We start from the raw sequence: 22418 nt of genomic DNA on the forward strand, positions 1-22418 counted from the left end.
ATCAAGTTCTCCCTCTTCCCAGCAGGCACCTCCATGTATCGATGCTGAGCTGAGGGGTTTGATGCAGTATTATCAAGCTCCCTGCTTCTTTACTGTGTTGAATTAGTTGGTGATTTGTGAGGGTATCTGGAAGCACGGCACTGAAAAATTAAAATGCTGGTGGGAGAGAAGAGAGGTGCAACGACACTCACCACACATGACTTCTGGTCAGACCAGTGGCAACTGGACAATGACATCTTCACAATATGTGTAGCACACCCTGCCAAAAGCCACGGAGGGATCCCACTTCAGTGTTCCCAAATACTTGTTTGAGTTGGCTTCATATTTAATTATAATACAATCCTCTTTTGCTAGAGTTTGTTAACAGGATATGTTTGCATGCTTTGATCTTTTATTTTTAATCATCTCCCGTGTTCATGAAGCCTTTGGTAAGATTTTGCACTGATAAAAGTGTTCAAATTATAACAAATGGACTACAAGGTGACAACATATCTTAGAGAGGGTCTTAATTCTTTTGAAGTTAAGCTTTTTGATGGTCAATTAAATTATTTTAATTGTATCTTATTTATGTTAAACTTAAGACTGTTTTCCAACTACTGGAACTTAAAAGTTCTGCATAAACCAGGCAACTGCAAGTGCTGTGAATATAATTTTTTTCTGTTGACTACATTCAGCAAAAGAAACAATCAAGAATGCACCGAACGTCTAATACTGTGATGAAGATAGAAATTACTGGCAACCAATTATAAAGATATGGAGCAGCAGAAGGTACAGCGTGTTACATACATTATGGGGCTGCCAGAATAGGCTACTTAGGGATGTACAATAATAATTTAGATTGTTGATCATAATAATCTCATGCTGGTCATAACTGTCGGGCTGTTATTTTATGCTTCCCCAGCCTGTTTGCTGAATCTGTTTGCTAATTTTTGTACTTGTTTATAGTTTGCAAATTGTTTGAGGCAAAGTGAATTTCGCTGTTTGTTTGCACAGTACCAGCTCTCGAGAAAGGGATGGGAACCTCTATGATCTCCATTGCTGAAAATAATTAAAAAATCCCTAATGGACACAGCAAAAATTCTTCTGTAAGAAAAACAAACTCAGCTGAACTCCAGCTAAATTAACTGATATCCCTCATGATCTACCAATTTTCATGATGGATTATGGGGAAGCTTAAATGAAGTTCAAAAATAGCACTGTGTTCCTCCCTCCTCAACCTCATTGTCGCAGGGTCCTGATGGCTATCAGAAGATCAATCTGCCGCAAGCAGAACTTCCCCACTACATTGAACATAATCCTCCAGTTCACTGGTTTAAGTGAGTCATGAAGGATTACTTTTCAGAGTAATGAGGGGTTAGATGTTTCCCAAGATAGCTAGACAGCCTGCATGGGTTTTCAAGATGAGCCGGTACATGAAAAGTTACAAAGTGCCACAGCCTTTACCTTGGTATTTTCCCTTTTTCTCACAAAAAGGCCAGGTGGTCTGAGACATCCACCTTCCTGGGAGCAAGTTTCTCATGCAGATCCCAGAGAAAAAAATTCTTGAGGTGCAGATGTTTCTCTTTGTTTGTTTGTGGTTTTTTTCCAAATAGCTTCATCTTCTCCCTTCATTACAAAGAAATTAAAATTCTTTTCTGTTCTATTTTCAAATGTGCTCTGTGATTGCCAGGGCAACAAAACATACCAAGGTAAGATCACTTTATTTGCAGGGTTTTTCATACAGTGGAGAAGTGATAGCCCACAAGCTCACATGTATGGCATAACCACGCATCCCGGTGGCCTTGCACACTGTTGCCATCCCTTACTGTTTGAACAGTAAAGAGGACTCTGTCCCTAACAGTACCAGAGTCCAAAATCATATGCAGGCCAGTCCTACTTTCATGGATCTTTGTTTTCATGGACTCCTTGGCCAGTCATTCCCTCCTGTGGCACATGTCCCAGTGAAGTGGCTCATGAGTCATGGAGGTGGGGCAGTAACTGCCCAAATGCTCGATAGATATATTTTCCAACACGGGAATGCCCCAATCTTGCCCCATGCAATGCAAGTAGCAGTTACTATTTCTGGAGAAGTTGGGGAGAAGTAGCCATAAAAAGCAGCTTCCCCATCCCTACCTACACTCCCCCAGCAGAAAAACTCCTGAAAGGAAGGGAGAAGGTCACAACTGAACAGCAGCATCATCCTATTCCCCTCTTCAAGTGACAATCCCTTTGCCTGAAGAAAAAAAGCTTTGGTTAAACCAACACCTTTCTTGCAGAGTTTCAGCTGTTTCTGGTATCTCTCTTGCATATGACCAAAGAGTCCAACACAGACAGTATTTTAACCAGAAGCTTGATGTGAGCTATTCTGGGACAGAAAGATTTCAGTATTTCAGATTTTTTCTATTGTTCATAGGAAAAAAATGGTTAAAGGTTGATCAGCTAGTTAATTCGGCAAGACCTGACCCACAGGGAGAAGCATTCCTAGCATCTACTTAAGATTACTAAGTAATTTCTACCCTCACAAAAACTTGGACACATTTCTGTGGAATTTACTTGTAGGTTTTTTGAGACATTTTGAGAAAATCCATGGGAATACTCCCATGATTTCTCCTAATACACACAGGAATCTATGTTAAATTGGCTAACAAAGCTGCTTGGATTGGAAAACAAATTAATCCACCCAGTCATTTATAAAATGCCCACAAGAAACAGAAAAAATAAAAGCTTTTCTTCATTTTGCTTCTGTGAAGAGAGAATGAAACATTCTTGTCTCAGGAGATCTTCCAGTCCCCACTCTCATCCTTTGAGTTTTATCTTCCCTTCCCAGCTTCAGATTCTGAGGGGCAAAATTAACTGGTTTTATGAGAAGAGGTGATAATGGCAAGGGGGGATACTGTCAATCAAGGACCAAGTCCCTGGCCACATGAACATCCAGGACAAAATACTCAGCGCAACCAGACAGGTTGCCCAGAGGCTGCGGGAGAAGAGCACCCTGCGTGAGGTTCCCCCACAGCACCAATGTTTCCATCAGAGCAGACACATGAAAGTCTAATCAATATAATGATTGGGGGATCTATGCTGTTCATCTCAGGCAACAACAGAAGTCTTAAAAGCAGATGTTCTTCTCCAGTGGCTTGGACCTCTTGCTCACATGAAAGTATCCACATTTAGCAAAATGACTCCCACCCTTTCTAAAGGCTGCTTGCATTTCCTGAGTTGCTCAGGAGGGAACACTTTCCTTTCTCTTGCACCACAGCTGCCCAAGAGGAGGATGAGTGCTCAAACTTTGTTTTGCAAGAGCAGTCCCCCTGATGATGAGCACTGGGAGCAGTGATTGCCAGGGTAAGAGCAGGAAGAAGCTGCGTATGTTCAAGTTGAGAGGTTCTAGCAGCATCCAACAAAGACACAGAGACTCCAGAAATTCACCTCAGAGGAAATGCCAGGCTGTATTTTGTCTGCAAAAAATAGCCCAGCTGTACATCGTGGATGTGCCCAACAATGGAATCTGACCAGCAAAGTTAATCCACATCTGCTATCTTTTTAAGAAAGGGGCAAAAGTATATTTGTTGCAGCGTTCAGCTATTTGCACTTTGGAAATCAGGCTCCAAGGGACTTATTCTCTCATTCTGTTTTATTAGTTTTCACTGTCTCCCAAGATTTGTGCAGTTCAGCTCCATGGTAACTCAGGAACCTGCTTGATCGCCTTACACGTTGATGTATATAACAAAAGCACAGTGCTAATACACTGTTTGAGCATCTCTAAGACATATTTAAAATATCTAAGGCTTGTGGCAGGGTAAGATTTGTAGAGAATACAGAATAGTGCTGTCTTGCCTTAAGGTTGTAGCAATTGTTTCTTGGGAAGTTCTACCTTGGTTCTACCAAGCCACTCCAGGCTTTGCAACAGCTAAAGTCATGTTAAACTTTTGTCCACGCTGTTAACCAACATCTGTTCTTCCTGTCCTCCAGAGATTACAATAAAAAAACCACAAGGTGATTAAAAAGGGGAAGAAAAACAGGAAAAAGGACTTGCCCTCCAGTAATTAGCTGTGTAAAGACTTACTAGCTGGGTGCTACTGATATAGACCAGGGTACGAGTCCTGTGGTCCTCATTCTTTGCTTGTCTACAGCGCACCATGACTCTGCTCAGCCTGACAGGCCTAGGCTTTTATAAAAATGACAGAAATGCATGAGGGCTTGGTGCACGTACATGTTTTGCTCTGACATGTATCCATACTCAGAAGCACTTCAAGCAATAGGAAACAGAAAAGCCGTAACAGCTCTCACGCAGACCTGGAGTTGGATGCCTGGCGCTTACATTTTCATCCCGGTGTCCAGTCACCAGATGGCAAGTCCTGTACATAGCATAAACTGTTCAGTTACTTTGAACATCTATGTGTTGATTTCTATGGTAAATGATGGGGTTCAGATAACAAAATGTTCAGCGCAAGCTGCAGTTCTGGAAGTGCTCTGGGGATTCATTAGTTAATGCCACAAGGACCTGGCAAGGAACGTCTAAGTTCTTAGAGGCATTCTGCTTTTTCTCACTGTTGTTAGCTTTGAATATCCTTGGGATTACTTTTTTAAATACCTCAGGGAAGATGACAAGCAAAGTAGAAAAGACTACCAGAAAAAAGAATGTTTTTCCCACGTGTTTTGGGAGAGGAATAAAGCTGCATGTTGCACTTTTAATATTTGCATTGAGCATGCAAATTTTCAAAGAGCAGGAGAGGGATCAGCTTCTGCTATTTCAGCTGCAGTGAATGACTTGCGTGGCACTAGGAGAAGTTGACACACTTGTCCAAACACAATGGCAAGAACCTAAAAACTGTGACAATGTGTTCCAAGATCCGCTGGCTTGGTTAATTTTTCAAAGGGCGGTTCTACTTTGAAAAGCCCACCTTTGAAAATTCCTGATGAGTAATCAATGATGTCAAAACACAGTATGTGTTGGTCCAGTGAGCTTTTCACCTACTGCCATTTGGAATTTAATGACCTTCTGACATGTATCGATGCAAAGCAGCTCATACCACAAACAATCTGCTTTAAGTCTTACTGTTTAACTTACAAGATAAGCAGTTACAGAAACACATCTCTCCAATGCAGCTGGCAAAACAGATGAGGTAAAGTACCTAATGTCAAAACAGAATAAACACTGAAGAGCTTCTCAGGCCTGTGAAGGCATTTTCATGAATGTAGCTACGTCTGCCTTTGAGCACAAAACCTCTTCCAATAGCGTTAAAGGGTTAGCGACCTGTCAGGAGGGGGAAAAAAAAAAAAGACCATTGCAGCTGCCTATGCTATTGAACGTGTCAGAGTAAATGCAGGATCCCTCCACTAGCAGAGGTCAGGCAAACATGGGCATCAGTCATGGGTTTCAAATCTGGAGGTGAGGGTATTCACTCAGTAGTTGCACAGTTTCCAGCTCGTCTACGTTGTCCTCCTGCTCTGGCAGTCTTTCCCTCCGAAAGACACTGCTGTACAACATCAGGGTTACTTCAGGTGAGTTTTTAGTTGGTGGTATGAAACTTTCTGGCTGGTATACGTTCATCTGTAATCCTATCACCTAATTTCTGAAGCTGAAAAAAAGCCAAATGCAGAAAAAGTGAAAATGGTTGTCTTCTGTCCATGTCTGGACCTCTAAGGTAAAGCTCCTTATTGTTGCTGTTATTACTATTGTTATTATATTTTTCATTTTGAAGTGCCAAAAGACAAGAAAATAACTAGGAGTTCAAAATTAGTTCAATTAAAAGAAGCGAAATTCACCCATGTATCTACAATACATAATTATACAACATGTATAAATATACCTGGTACTACAGAAAATAAATTTACATGGTCAGGATCCAGATCCAGCCTATGTCGATAAAACTGATGAGAGAAAAGGTACTTTAGTTCTGGAGACATCTGTTTGTCTGCTGCTAGGTGGGGAACTAATTTTTAATTAGATAGATCTTACATAAAATGTTTGGCATTATTTGAAGCATCCTGCATCTTGTTTTAACTACCTGACTCATCAATATTTTGCTTTTGTAGCTAAGGAAAGCCATACTACCCTAAGGCAAAAATAAACAGTCGTCTGATCTGTAAGTAAATAGTAATACAGTAACAGTAGTGAGCCATTATTTAAGGTTCCAGAACAATTTTTATTTTCAAGTCCATTTCATTAGAATGCTTCAGCACATTTTTCTCTGCACTACTCCATGGTTAGTTCCCAATCAAAAGCCAAATATTTGGAACTGCAGGTTTTAAGAGGAGCTGCTTTTTCAGAAGATGAAATCAAAAATCATACTGAAAGTTTGGCCCATTCATAGTTCATAATAGACAAAATACAGCAGAAGTTTTCTTACTGGCCATGCTGACAATGAAGACATGGAATTTTTTTTGCCAAGAACCCTGGGGAAGATTTGTTATTGCAGTGATCTCTGCACTTGGTGTAACACCATGAGAAGTTTAGGGAAAGGGCACAAGTACATCACCTGTCCTATTTCTAATTCCATCATACTTTGATGGCTGGAGATATATTACATATATCTGGGGAGTCACATTGATCAAATTTACATAAAAGTCCCCTATCTCTGCCCTTGTAGCTATCTAACGGAAAGTGAAGTCCTCAGCCTCCAAAGATCATCCTGAAATCGACCTCTAGCCTATCTCTTTTTATGAATATTCTTGGCAGATGTTGGCAATGAATACACTCAAGCAGTCATTTAAATTCTGCTGCTTTCTCAGGAAGGGAATTTGTTATAAGTGCTATTTGGTAGCCTCTACTAATTAATTCATTCTCCTTCAAACACCAGGTATAGCCTGATCCTGTATGTGTGTTCATGTAAAAAAACTTTCCCTTTAAGCACTGAGACTCCAAGACTCAGCAGTGAAAATAGCTGAATTGTTGGTTTTATTTTCTAAAGAAATATTATGTTGAAAACAGCACATTCCCATGCAATGTTTCCACCTTGATTAAATTACGTACTTTCCACTGGGAAAAAAATCCATTTTGTGCTCCTTATTTATGGAAGCATCAGTCCACCTTCCTGAGGTTTCTCTGCAGTTCGGGCAAGGGCAGTTTGCACTTTGCACCGATCAGCTGTTTACTGCCTTAGAAAACCTGGGCTGCTATATAGTGAGTCACGGACATGAGAGATTCAAAGATCAGTTCCTGGGTCCCAACTAAGGGCACTTAAATTATACTTAACTTAATTATTAAAGTTTATTTAAATGTTTCTCTGGGTTGAAGTTCTTATCATTTCAGACCACAATTTAACGTTCAATGGACAGTTAAGTTTCAGTGCAAATATCACCATGTAAAATGCAAATGCACATCCTCTGGAGTGACATTTCATGTGACAGCTAGTAAGGAACCTCAGCTGATGGATGATGAGCAGGTACAGACATGGGAGTAAAACTAAGGATGTTGTAGACTTTGCACTGCCAGCTTCCTGGACTTTTAGTACTTGTTTCATCTTTATTAAACAGACTCATTGTTTTGAAGAACAATAAATTCTTGCAATTAAATCTGCTTTACAGTCATCTTGTTTGGGAAGTTCTTTATGGATCACAGTCTTTTTGAAATTACACTGTGCAAATATTAATACTTGTGAGGTGAAATTATGCTTAGCGAGTAAACCAAATATATGTGCAAATAAATAGACGACCTTCACTAAGCAACTTATTTCTGAATACATTTGGACATATCCATTAATTTCACCTTCTTATGGCACTGAACCATAATTTCACCACCTCAATAACACAATAAAGAGCAAACAAAAACATAGTCCCTGGCTTTTAGTGCAGATTGTACAGAGTAGCAGTCAACTACAAGGCCACAGCATCAGATCATGGTCATGGCAAAGACTGCAAGCTCTTGTTCTTTGAAATCAGTGATTGTCAATGCTGGGATTTTCTTTATGATTACTTTTATCAGAGTTTGTCTCTCCTGTCTCAAGTGGAATATTAAGGAGATACTATTTCCACCAGTGTTGGCTCAAAAGAACATTTCCTTCAACTTTCTACCTCTGTATTTTATCCTGTACCCATTCCACCTGCCCTGAGATAGCTTATTGAGATGTCTACTTTAGAAATCTCATCACCCAAGATATATCATCTGTCATTCAAAACTCATTGTAGTCACCAGCTCTCCTCACTGGTCGCAGAGGTGTGTTTTTCACCTGCGACCTGCAGACCCAGAGGCAGCTATGAAATAGTTCTTGACAGGGTTCTGAAAGGTAACTGAGAAAAACAGTCCCATTGTCTGTGGGATGAAATTCACCATAGAAGGGTTCCACCTTACAATGGGAAGTCTAAAGTGTCTGTAAATGAAAAAAGACTGAGGAAGACTTTGTCCACTCTTAGCCAACCTCAGTGGCTAAACCTAAGCATTTGGTCCTGGCTTTGCTCCATAATTAGCCAGTTCTAGACACTGAGAGGCAAAAGACTTCAGCAGTCCTTAGGCATCTTTGTAAAGCTTTTTTTAAGCAGAACATGAAACACCTCCTAAGCAAACTTCTCACCATGGTTAATTGTATCCAATCATTCAGAAGCATCCACGTGGTTATCATCTCATAAGCACAGTATAACAGGTAGTAAAAATCATGAAAACTTACATTTTACCTCTGCTGAATTCCTAAAATTACCTAATTGCAAAGCTATTTACAAAATGAAGAGAAATTTGAGGACAGCAATAAACTCTAAGTCAAGAAACAAGGTGGGAGGTGGCAGATTGTGTGATTGCATACCACAATGTGGGTCCCTCAAAAATACAAACAAATTTAAGCCTGACGTTATGAAGTTTACCTTAATTTTTCATAATGACATCTAAGCATTTTAGAAAATGTTGGCAGAAAAAGAAACTAAAGACAAGCCTGTAAAGAAGTTCTATTTTTTGTACAAGTTAATCAAAATTGAAATAAGCCTTAGGTTGAAAATCAGAAACATGATCTGGTTTCTAATTAATTGGGTAAAATTAGGTAATTAGGTAAAAATTGATTCACGTTACCTTGAGCTTGAAAGAAAAAAAAAGTAACGAAGTGGAGAAATGCACTTTACCTGCTGTGCTCAGCTGAATTCACATTGCTTCTATGTTCAAAGCTACCTATGTTTTTTGCATGAATCGTAAAAGGGAACCATTAAAAGGAAATCTTTACTTCTAAGTAAAAGATAACCAATGATCCAGTGCAATCACTGGCCGCCTGATCATTCGTACCAGTTAACTCAGCTCATTGCCTTGCAAGCTCTGTTTTGGACTGTTTCAACCGGGCATTTCCAACACAAACCTGCTACTCAGGGACTACCTCTACGCATTATAAATTCAGGCTGTTCCACATAACTCAGCTGCAATGCCCCCTTAGTTTTATTTTATTGATACAGGCATCGCCTGTATCACTTGCTGTTACAATCCCAGACTTGCTGCCCTGCCCTCAGTGTTTCGGTATAGCACCCACAGAAACTACACTTCTGCTATAGTTACTTTTTAAGGAAACGCCAAAGGGTTTTCTTTAAGAAGTGTCAGAACCTAAGTGTGAAGGCTTTGGTAATACAGCCACACCAGTAAGGACCATACAGCATGGGAATGCTGTTACACTCTTAGCATGGGTATGAATAGCGAAGGTATGGTTAATTTTGCTTGGGAAAGTGTAGCCACAGGAAAGCTGAGAGTGGTTTGTTTGGTTTGCTTTGCTTTCTTTTAATCAAGTTAAGCTACAACAGCAAAACCGAAGTTTTGCAGCGTAAACGGTGGGATTTCTTCAGCTCATTTCCACCCGTTGCACCATGCTGCCCTTTTGCTAGCGTGGTTTTGAGAGCTAAAACTTTTCTCTCTGACACCTAGAAAGCTGTCTTCTGTCTCAGGCAAATTCCACACATCTGAACACAAAGATCATCCTAGTATAGTTTTCATATGACACTTCATTATTAAACATTACCAAGGTATTTTATGTCTGTCTGACAAACAAAGAATATTACGAAAGATAAGCTGGAGTATCTGAGCCGCAGAAGGGCCTAAACAGTTCATTAGATAAAAAATCAACAGAAAATTAATTCCAAACCCCAAAAGATGATAGCAAATTGCTTGTATTGGCATTTCAGGTGGATTTTTTTCCAGATTACCCTACAGGTTAAGAAAAAAAGACTTGGAAACAGTGACTCCTAAAACAAACTGAACAAAGACTGATGTCTATTTGCAGAAATATTAGTTCTCAGTGGGTATGTCTGCATTCAATATTTTCTATATTATTACATGGTTTCACTGTTCCTAGAGTCTGTTCAGCTACTCTAATTTTTTTTTTTTTTTTTTTTTTTTTTGCTTAAGGATATATTTTATTTTGATGGGAAAATCTGAGCCTTGTAACTTTCCGGGCTACAAATTCACAAGTGACAGTCAGACATGAACAGAATTTCAGCACACTTGATAAACAGAAACATGGAAACAATATCTTAAATGTAAGCAGGGAGTACTGATGTTAAAGCGTTGTTTTAAAAAGAGCCAGGAAGAAACAATTGAAATCCTAGGTTTTCAACAAACTGAGAAAAAAGAAGGATTTAATTTATTTTCAGCCAGCAAATGTGACACACATTAAAAGGCCAGCAAAATCAAGCTCATAAAATAGGATTCCTCTAGATGGAACTCTTGAATTTGAAAGATGACAGTCATGTACAAAAGCATCGAAACTTAGGAAATTATTCTCTTCCTGCACAGCTTATTTCTGCTACTGAAACACCTCCTTAGAGGAAAATGGGCTTATCTCACCTACTCAGTCCATGGTATGATGAGACACAGCTCTCCTGTGCAGAAGACTTGAATGTAATGGACTTGAATAATGTAGTATAATAAATAAAATTATGACTATGATAGAGGTTTTGACAGGTGCAGAGAGCTACCTATCTGTGTAGTTCCTTTTAGAGCAGGATTAAAGCTGCTAATCAAGGATTTTAGATTTGATTTCAGCTCTTGTTGAACTTCCTACTAACACTTGCAAACCTGCCTGGACAAGAAACAGATTTTTTTTTAATGTATTTAATAATATTTTGATTATTCTGTAAGTAAAACAATTATATGAAAATACTTGGGATGTTAACGGGCTACAGAAAATCAAAGTCACTAAAGTAGAACAGAATATTTATAAAATATTATGAAGTACTGACACAGCCAAAGAAGAATATTACATAGCAATTTTGTCAACAGTAGCAGAGCAGTTCTGCAATAACCTTTAGGACAAGTGTGATATGTTTTAAAACTAACCATTAAAAATATTTTGGGGAAAACAAAAAAAAGTGTATCTCTACAGACCTAAGTGATATACTTCAGCTTCAGAAAAACACAAAGATGCCAGCAGTAACACCTAGACACCACAAATATATTCATTGAGAACACAAAAGCAGATGAGGTAGAAGTGCTAAAATGAAAAAGAGCTTTGCAGGATAATACATCCCAACTGAAGCACTTACAAGGTAAAATAGAGTAATATGAGGCAGCTGCCCCTAAAGCCTCTGCACTCACACTGAGGAAACAGGTATCAGCTGGATGTCAGGCCCTTGAACCCTCCATCAACACTGCACAGAAAGTAACTGCCGTAACCAAGATCTCTGCACTTCAACACAGGGCACATGTGAAAATAATAGACACGTTAGAAAGCACAATGTGATAACAGGTAGTGAATGTTGACTTCTGTCCAGTGACTGTGCAGTTTTTATTCTTTGCATTTTTAGCTTCACATCTTGACTGCTGAAACACTTTTCTTGGGGCTATCTTTGAAACATAAAGAGAAATTCTGTCTGGCAGAAAACATAATGTGCGTGACCTACCATGGTACACATAAGCATGTGCTGTACTCGCTCATAGCTATCTGTTTGCTTCTGGCTGTTATTAGAGGTACCAGTTACGCTCGTAAACTCATACTGCATATGTAACACATTTATCTTCAAAATATCACTTTTCTCATAGAATTTCTCACAGCAGTTGCAATGCTTTGCTTCCCTGTTTCTGAGAAGTCCTAGGACTACCTCTGGGGATGCCGGTAGCCAGATATCCTCCACGCATGGGTCATGGTCCCGGAGCTGCCTTTCCCCTTGCAGGGCTCCAAAGATCCCAGCTCCTGCAGTCAATGAAACATACAGCTCAGATATAACTCCCAGCAAAAATTAAAAACTATAAAAATACATGCAAAAAAACATTTCAAAGACACCCCTACATAACACATGCAGCGATATCGCCCCAGCCCAGAGACAGCCCAAAACACAGTCCCTGTAGATTGCCACATGTAAGATTATTTGCTCCAGTGCATAACAAGAAAACCGCAGACAAGAAAAAGTGACGCAGCAGACCCAAAATATATTAACTGATCTGTTTCTATTTCTGCCATGAACAGTAGGGAGGACCAAAAACACCTGTGACCCTCTGAGGTGCAACAGAGACCTCTGTCACTGCTGCCAGAGGAAAGGGCTCCTGGCCATGGGTCCCATCCTGCACCCTGGCACACCACTGGTGCCAGCTCTGGCCCAAGCTGAGCCAGAGGAAGGGGTGAGCTCTGGATGGCACTGCTCTGGCCCTGGGTGCTCAGCGGGTGCTCCTGAGCCTGCAGGTGCCAAGCCAACAAGGACCATGCAAAATCTGTAATCACTTGCTACCCCAAAGTGCAGCAGCAGACAACAGGGGTGGTGTCAGTTTTTCAGAAGACATTTTGTAATTGCAACTGTGTGTTTCATATACAGCAGCCAGATGCTTGTGGAGGGAGGGAGGGGGGAGAGCTGTAAATCTATAAATAAGTAATGGAGTGTTGGGCTATGAAATTCATAGATTAACATAGAAACTCTCTCAGCGGCTGCATTAATGCCAGCACAGCGTTCAGCTGTTTGTCACTTTGAAATGACTCCTGCCTCCCGCCACAAAAGCTGTGTGGGGTTTGCCTGGCCTCCTGTGTGCTTCTCTCGTGTTCATCTCTGGCCAAAAAGAATTAATTTGTCACTGAGATTGTACAGTCAGGTTCTCGAGCTCTGCTAATGCCTGCTTAAATAATATGACTGCCTGATGTAACGCTGACCTCTCTGGTCTCCGAGTGCAGTTTGGTCCTCACCGCCTGTCGAGGAAGTTTTTGGGGGAACAAGAGGCACAAGGGGCCACCACAAACCTATTTCTGCTCTCACGCTATAAGCCTACACTTGATAGCAGAGACCCCAGGGTCACGGCAATATCCCACATGCTTCAGGTCTGCGAGAGGATTTATCAGTCTTGGAGAACGCCATGAGCACCCCGGCTGTCAAGCAAGAACTGATTCAAACCTGCAGAAGCCTTTCCATATACTGCTTTTTCAGGGAGGGATTTAGAACTCCTTAAACACAGCAGCACCCACTTGCGCACGGCGCGGGCTCAACAGGCGCTGGTACCGCACGTTCTGGAGAGCTGCTGCCACCACCTCCGGCCACCCAGCAGAGCCACAGCTGAAGCAGCACCCAACTCCCCGGAGCTGCCCCTGCCACCCAGGGCACCACTGAGACTGTTGGCACGCCTGGGGCAGCTGCCCACTGATGTGAGTAGCTCCAGGCTTGTTTCTAACCCCTCTTGCAGGGACAACGCGCACTTCACCTCGCACAGCTGCCCAGCTTGACACAAGACCTTCCCCCAGGTTTCCCTGCCGAGGGCAGAGCCCAGGCACGGCATGGGGTACAGGCTCTGGCACAACTCACAGAGGTACCTCGCTGCCCAGCACCTCAGTCCCACAGCTCCTCTCCATCTACATTTATCCTGCCCGTTATCCATTTTATAGTGCTTCTCCAACTGACTATCATCTTCCATCATGGAAATATATACTTTGTAGTTAGTCACTTTATTCCTCTGCCAAGGATGCTCTCAAGCTCCTGTCAGTAAAAGCACCCTGTGTTCTCTTCATGCCATAGATCTTTAACTGCAGTAGTTATACATTACTTAGGCTGCATGTATTTCTTCCTAAAATAACACAGGCGTCTCTATAGACCTTCACTAGGCCTTTGATGCACTCCAGGCATCTTGCTTTTCAGTCCATTATTCAGTAACACAACTGAAATAATTGGGCCTTAGTACTTCCTAAGTCTTCACAATTTTTTTGACTCCTAGCAGGGTGAGTGGTCAGGTGTGATACAGAGCTCAGAGGAAGCTGAAAGAAAAGAGAATAGGTGAGTATGCTAGGAATTAAGCTAGTGCTTGTTGTCTGCCTCTGTAGAAGGGTGTAAGGCCTAGAGGAGAAAATCATAGATGGTACCACAAAGAACACAAGTGAAGAAGGTGAATGAAGGAAAAAAATGTAAGTCAAACCCCACAAAAAGCTCCTGAAGCAGCATTACATTGCCCTTAAAATGATAGGTAAAATCCCTGGAGATTCCCGTCTCAAGCAGACCAGCAAGCAAGTCCACAACCGTGGCATGTGTGAGACAAATCTTGCTCCAGCTACCTCGCTGGGTGCTGCCTGCTCTCAGACAGAAGCATTCCTCACGAGGTGCCGAGATACGAGTCACTGGGACATCTATGCTGTCCAGGCAAAGCACCCCCCATTTTTCAACCATGGTCCTGAAATCCCAGTTGCCCACAGCACATACATGCTTGTGCATGTTATACTTTGCATCTAGTCTTTGCTGTGGAGTGAATCAGTTCTCAAGACAGGGAAATGTGAGTACAAATGAGACACTGGAGATGGTGGGGACTGACCCCTCAGAGCATGTGCGTGCTGCATGTGATGCCTTTGGCCTGCTCCGGTTCTGCAGGAGTACCCCAGCCAGGCTCTCCCCCTGCTGCAGTCCCCCATGCCCACACGCTGTGTCTCTAAGTACTGTGGTTTGACACACGAACATGGTAACAGCAGGCTGCAAAGCAACCTTCTTATTTGCTTCTAGATTTTCTGCCTACAAATCATGCGCACAGTGTTTGAGATCAGCATCTGGAGAAGACAGGGACCTGCTTCTTTGTGGGTGCCACATTTACAGACAGGGATTTGTAGGTGGGAAAGCTGTTCTAAAAAAAATACAAGTATCCTGGACTTGTGGTATGTGCTTTGCTAGGGCCCAGGAGTATCTTCCACCTAGGCAACAGGGCCCTGGCATATCAGGGAGAAATATATCTTGTGATCCACCTGTCGTCACCATTTCGGAGTACCTGCTACCACAGCACAGGTGGCTTGTTTGTTAATTGAATAGAAGAAAATCAATACATATCTTTTTAATGCAGTCAAGTATTTAAAGTATTGTAACCTAAAAGGACAAATCAAAACACCAAAGAGGAAAACCACAGAATATCTGTTAAAAAAGACCCAGGGTCTGAAATAGGATGTGCTGGTTGTAAACATATTCCATCACCTAGGTGCACCGCTCTCTCCAAGGAAGCAGCCATGAGATATGTTCTTTACGTAGTAAAATCCAGGGAAACATTTCTGCAGCACGGAGGCGTGCAGGCTAGCAGTGAGGCCAGCTGGGCAGACCTGCCCTGGAATCACCTCTTGCGTGATCCCACTGAAAGCAGTAGGGTTGAACAGCCTTACAAATCAGGAGAGCGGGACGCCCACTACCAGCTGTTGAAGCTGCAAACTAAATCTGATGATCGCAGCCAGAAATGTGCAAGAGTTTGGTTAAAATGTTACAGAGGAGTCTAAAGATGATGTGGTAAATGTTCACACTGGTTACTCCAGTAAGCTCAGAACACTTCTGTTTAGGCAGGTCATTTTTCCCCAGGTTTAAACCATTGAGGCAGCAAGCAGAGTTTGGAACAACAGATCCAGGTTTGCCCATGGCTGGCAAACTGAAGTCAGGAAGTTTTTTGCTGAAGTCACGTTATTTGGGTAAGGGGAGCTGGGTGAGGCCATAGGATGGCTTCTTGAGCAATGTGTGATGTACAGTAACACCCAAAGCAGAAAATTCTCAGTCCTAAAAAAAAATAAAAATAAGAGAGGATGATTCTAGAGGCAGATTCTTGTTTTATTAGGTGTAAATCAGATGTGATATTAAATCCATATGGTAAAGGTTAACATGTAAGAAGTATTGCATATTGATCACAGCACTTCAGAACTGGCCCATTTTTCATTAGCATTTTATTGGCTTCACAAGAATAGGCAGCGACACTGATACAGAATGCCTAAGAATTAACTGCAGCAGTAAATGATAATGCAAGTTTTAAAAAGATAATCATGCCTTCCTTATGCTTGTGATGCTAACAAACAGAGATCCCTAATAGTAGCATCAATTCCATCTCCCAAACAAGGGGAAATTAACATGGGAGAAAGAAACTATGCAGATCTACTAATAAAATCATAAAGCTGATAGTAAAATGTTCCAGCAGCAGAGGAAAATGCAAAATAAATAGCAAAAATATATTAATTAGTACGTTCTCCATTCCACTGCATATATATCAGATTCCAGTACCTGCAAAAGCAGGAAAGCTTGTGGTATCAGAGCTCCAGTCTCTGAAACCTATCTTCCTATGACTGAGCAATTATCCCTGAAGGCCACTAAATTAAATAGGGGGAGACAGAGACAGTAACATTTTTTTCCCAAGGACACTGTAAGATTAGACATCTCCCTGGTACAGTTCTCGATGGAACAGTAACACGCTGCTTCCCCCTTATCCCCATATATTAATATCCCAAACTCTGAAAAACACCTCCCCAGTGGGTGAAATGGAACTGGCAGTGACCCTGTACACTGACGGGAGTGGGCTGGGGAAGGCAGGAGGGAGACTTTGTACCCGACTCAGCCCCTTCAAGGTCAGTGTGTCTCATGGAGGGGAGCAGCAGCCAGTCCCCAGCTCTGGAACTGCTGCACTGCTCAAGCCTCAGGCTCACGCAGGGGTATTTATGCTGGTTTGTGTCTGATTTGCATCACCTGGGCATGCTGGTTTACATGCAAGTAATCAGGACTGCAAGCACAAAATAAAATCAGTAAGGAAGGTATCCGTCAGTGATCTCACAGCCTGCAGGTCCACCTGGACCTGGACCCGTGCACAATCCCATCAGCTGAGCAGAGCCCACGCATGTGTCCAATGTCACTCCTGCCCACCCCGGCACGTGCCCTGCAGCAGCCCGCAGGCTGGGTGCCACCAAGTCCCACTGAGCAGCCAGGGCGCAGAGGCGCTTCCCGAGCTGGGGAGAGCACGGCGATGGCTGGCATTCAACAGATAGCCGAGCTGAGGCTTTACACTGTAGCATTAATGGTGAACTCTATCTTGCTCTTTCTGCCTCTGCCAGCAATTGCAGGAAAACTCTTCTTTTTACTTCTTGCCTGCTGCTGAACACTGCTGTCTTCATGATACTGCCTGTTACAGATCAAGCTCTTTCCCGAGCACTAATACTTAGGTCAGATCCCGTTGTTGTGCATGTAAAGCTTGGAGCATTTACACTGCCTTCCACCCATCAGCACTGAATTTCACCTGCTGTTTCATTATGTGGTCATTCAGTGTCACAAAATCCTTCTGCAGCTCTCCAGGCAGCTTTCATTTGCGCTGCCCGCAGTAACTTAGAGCCATCAGCCAGAGATGAAGTTATTTTGGCAAGTTATCTGAAACGTCTTCTTCTTCTCACAAAAAAATCATTCTGTCAAATAAACAATTCCTCTTCTGTGAGCACACCACCAATTAATGGAGGTTAATTGTCTACAACAAACAACCATTCAATGTATTCATTACACTAATGAGATTTCCTTTTTAGAGGATGTATTAGTTGAAAAATGCAGTTTTGTTCACTTGGCTTTTAACTGTGGCAAGGAAATGTGCTTGAATTTGGGAAAATCTTTCATTCCAAGAGAAAATGACAAACTGCTCTTAAAAGAAAATGGATATTTATCTGCTAGTTGACACTTAGGTCTCCCTGAGCAAAAGATCGAAAGAACCGCTTTCAAATACATTAATTTACTAGGTGTTTTGTAATATAAATATGTGTGATACTGCAGTTGCACCCACTTGTTACATCAACTATAAATATTTTTTAAAGCATAACTGACCCTAAGAAAGCAATCTTGTCTTCCTGTGTCACCACCAGGTTGCCATCACAGAGCTAAAATTACCTAGTTTTAACAGCGATGTGCTGGAAAGCCAGTGGTAAGTAACAGTTAAGATACTTTCGACTTCCGTATTTAAAGTTTTTGCAGTTACAACGATTCGGCTGATAAAAGGTTGTCCGCTAAAATTAAAAGGCACATATCACCAGAGACAATTACATTGGACTGGGTTTGGCACTGCTACAGCCACACCACTACATATTATTAATCGACAGTCAGGCTGTGTACTGCTGTTCTCCTCTCCATTCATACCCATGTTTTCAATGCAGACCAAGTAAGAATCTAGTGTTTTAATAAAGAGATATTCAAACTATTCCATAAGAAAAAAAAATAGATTTTGGTACTCAGAGGTTAGCAAGCCCTTAAAGAAGGAAAGAAAATAGATTGACTATGATTTTTGTCACATATTCCTAAGCCCATCCACAGCATTTTCACATCCTGTGAGTATCTGTGTGACTCTCATTTTGCTTGCACAAATGTTTGTGCTGATCCTTCTTCACTAGTGTGTGACACATACTAAGCTGCTATCATAAACAAGGCTCCATCAGACCAGGTGTTTTGCAAAGACCTGTAAAGACATTCTATCCCAAGAAATTTGAAACTAAGAAATTTAAAAACAACCACACTGCTAACAATTTTAAGTTTTATGCACATGGCTTTATGGTATTTACCTGTTGCTTACTTAGACTGCACTTGCACTCACCATTTGTGTCAAACTCCACCTTGAAGGTAAGGGCCTCCAGTGAGGTTGTCCACATGCATGTGGACATGTAGTCATCATTTGTTAAAGATCTGTGAAAGCTATATGATCTCTCATGAGGGAAGTGCTCTGCAGTACTTAGAGCCATTTCAATTTGATGATTTAAAAAGGCATATATCATGTGGTGAATATGAAGAGAGAGAAATGGGAAAGGAAAGATAATGAGAAGGCCCACCAAAAAGATGGATTAAAAGCATCAGGTGCTCCACCAGGCCAAGAAGCCAACTCATTATGAGTCAGTTCCACAGGTCCAGTTTCACTTATCTTTTCCAAATAATGTCTCTTTAACTTTCAAGAAGGGTTTGGCTGTGGGGACAGAAAAATAGCACGGGCCACAGGGCAAAGAATGGTGCATGAACGTTTATAAGAGCATCTACTTAAAAGTGAAAACTCACTTTCATTGTATGTGTAGGTACATTTCTCACTTCAGCTGAGTGTGAAGAAAAGATCATTAAGAGCACAGGCGTGAGTTACAAAAATATTTCACTGCAATTAACAAGATGCTAAACTGGATGAGATGTGACGGGAAACACATCCCTTGGCATGGATTCCACCACTGCTCCATTTGGACTCAGGAAAGCAAATACCAGCTTTAACTCAATTATTTTACTCCAGGAAAAACTGCTGTGGCCTTATTCATCCTATTGAATCTGCCTTCTCTTCAAGTCTCACATATAGTTCCTCCTCCATGAATGGGGAGAAGAGCCAGATGCCCCCTGTCAGTCGAGTGATAGCACAGTATTTTTAGCAAAGAAAAGTTCCGATATGCTGTTCCAGACCATTTTGATGCAGAATTAGCTCTAAAAATAATCCACTTGTCTCAGCTCCCCTCCCCAAAGCCTCCCAACTAGTCACATATGCAGCCAGTAAAACAAATACAAAACATTACTACATCAGAACTCGTGTTAACAGATTACATCCTGAGAGACTACTGCCACTCTGGGTAGATTCTCAGAGCTAGCACTTCCAAACCAAACCTTTATCACATGCCTTGGATGCGCAATGGGGTTAGGGTGAACAGGGTTAGGAACATTCTATGAATGCCAATTAAACAGCAAGAATAGAAAAGGCGTAAGATGTTCCAACCCGAAACAGTTAGTAAGAGCAAATAAAAAAATAAAAGTGTCAAAAAACCCACAAAGAACCTTCAATCTCACTTGATTAGGTGATACTTCTTTAATCAGCAAATGGCAATCTTGTTTCAAACTGAAGATTGTTGCTACAAAGAACATGAGAACAAACTAAATCATCTAGCACTTATTTAAAAAGCTGCAACACCAGCAGGCTTGTTGTAATATAATAGAGTAGTAGAGCAATTACACTCTGGGATTAGTATTTATAGAACATAATCAGGTTTTCCTTATTTAAATTATTATTCAATAATTTGTGCTCCTTAGAAGCATCTTCAAGTTGATGTAGGGTTTGAAATAAGTCTTAACGAAAATACAGCAAAACCCTGGCAGGAATCTGGAACGATGTTCTCTGCCCCTCAGAGATCACAAGTGGTGTGGTCCCTGCGAGTCCTGCACTTCAGGAGCAAGGATCTCCCTTTCTGAGCTGAAGGAATGAACACCAGACAGATTAGGGGACAGGTTATTAAACGGCATGAAGTAGGTGCTGTGAAAAGGATTTGCAACGTTGCTTGGGACAATGGCTGTTCTGTAGCAAGAAACCAAGAGAAGTCACATACTGAACCTCACCAGGAGGAGGGAGAGGAGGCTATTTTTCCACAGGCAATCCAAGAATCTATGATACTGACGTGCCAGCAATCCCTGTGAAGCCAGAGCCTCAGAAAATCAAGTGTGAACCTCCAGGATGACCAACCAGTGACACAAGGACACAGTGAGACACGCCTCCAGGTTTCTTTCTTCCAGGACGGTACCTTCTCTTGAGCGGGAGCAATCGGTCACCATGTGTTCATACTGCACAAAGCCCAACCACGACTAGTCCGGGCAAAGGTCTCTGTGGGCTATTGCAACACAAATTGTGTGCAATAATGACTATTATTTCTAAAGTATAGTTAAAACTAGCATCAGAGCACTATTGCTACTTATTATTTACTATTTAATTTATCAACCTTATTTAAACTATTTACTTTAAATGTGAAGAAGGTATATGCCATGATTTCTTTATCTGAGTCAGAACAAGAGCAGTGCCCAGATTAGAGAGATGGACCTACAAGGCAACAAATCTCTTACACCCACAGGGTAGGGGATCAATGTCTGTTTTCTATCAGGAGGAATTGACAGTATTTTAAGGTGCTAATTGTTAGTACTGCCAATTCTGAGCTCAACATCTGTGTTGTAATGAGCCCTGCTTCAAATTCAAAAATGCACGCACGTTTTATAACAGCGTGTAGGAGTGTTAATGGCTTAGCTGCACTCTTCAGGAAAGCATTTCTTACATCTGAGTGTGTATAACTTCTCATCATTTTATTCTTTGCCCTTCTTTTCACCATATAGTAAATACCCAAAGTGCTTTATAAACTTTGCATCTAAGTTAACTACCCAAGCCAGGATTTTGCTTTAAAAGCATGCAGGAGAACCCTTCAGTTCCCTGTCTTCAACATACGTCCTGCTTATAGACAGGAAAAAACTGTCACCTGGTTCTGGAGTTCTCAGCATCCAGTTTCTCTGGTATTAACAGAGATTCCTAGACCCCACTCCTGGGACATCTCAGTCTCATTGAGCACTGCTCTGCTTGGCACTGCCCAGCTGAATCCAGTATCAACCCAACACCCACCTCGGATTAGCACGGGGGAAAAAGCCCATGCCTTTCCTCTCTGGAAATGGTCTGTGACAGCAGTGGAGCAGAAGACAGCCCAATCAAGCATCTTCATAGGGAATACTGATATGTTACAGCAGACACACAAATGGGGAAAACGGAATACTTGAGATTAAATGAATTAAATTAATTGCTGATAGAGCTTCTGGCTTCAGCAAACTAGGGTTTTTAAATCTCACCAAACACACAGCTATCTGCCCTCCTTTCTGTGTCTTCAGATTATAAGAATTGCAAAATTTCTTGTTTGTTCATATCATCTGATCAGCTTCCAGGCAATGGCTGTCAGCAGTGAACTTCTCTCGACGGCATGTCACTAATGGGGACAATTTGCAAAGTATCAATGCAATACAGAGAAAAAAAATGTTCTGCATTTCATTTTAGAAAGAGCTGAATAGAATATAGCATCCACCACATGATTTCCCTGTACAGTCTCTGTTAACTGCTCAGAGGCGCTCAGTACTTGGGAAATCCTTGAAAAGAGTGCCTTTTCCCTCTTGTGACTTGACCCAGACAAGCCCAGGCTGATTGGGGTTGCTGGTGGAACTGAAAACAGTTTTGCCCTCTGCCTTTTTTAAAACAGCAGCCAACCACATCAATCCAGCTTTGTTTGTGACACGACCAGAAGCTACAAACTGGCTACTTTCATTGTTTCTTTTTTAATTTCCCTCCATCAAACAGTTCTTTATTTCCCTTCACCTTTGTATCTTGCCTAGCAATCCAGTGATTCACAAATGTATCTTTTTCATATCTTTAGCAAAGATATTTTAATAGAAATATTAGCTTGACTTAGGTGAACAATGCCAAAGTGCACTTCCAAGTGTAAGTCTGAATTGAAAATCAGGAATTTGCTTTGATATTCACAGTACCTTTGGTCCTTGTAAATATTCATATA

At 41.5% G+C, this 22418-nt stretch overlaps 1 long non-coding RNA gene across 1 annotated transcript in view; it reads right to left on the reverse strand.

Moving 5' to 3' along the window:
- Window positions 1-22418, reverse strand: part of LOC121084108 — a 58579-nt gene that overhangs the window by 6148 nt on the left and 30013 nt on the right. The window contains exon 2 of the long non-coding RNA XR_005826588.1: window positions 11977-12068. This is a non-coding gene — a long non-coding RNA (uncharacterized LOC121084108). The remainder of the gene's footprint in view (window positions 1-11976; window positions 12069-22418) is intronic.

This window comes from Falco naumanni, chromosome 2, assembly GCF_017639655.2.
Source record: "Falco naumanni isolate bFalNau1 chromosome 2, bFalNau1.pat, whole genome shotgun sequence".
NCBI lineage: Eukaryota > Metazoa > Chordata > Aves > Falconiformes > Falconidae > Falco > Falco naumanni.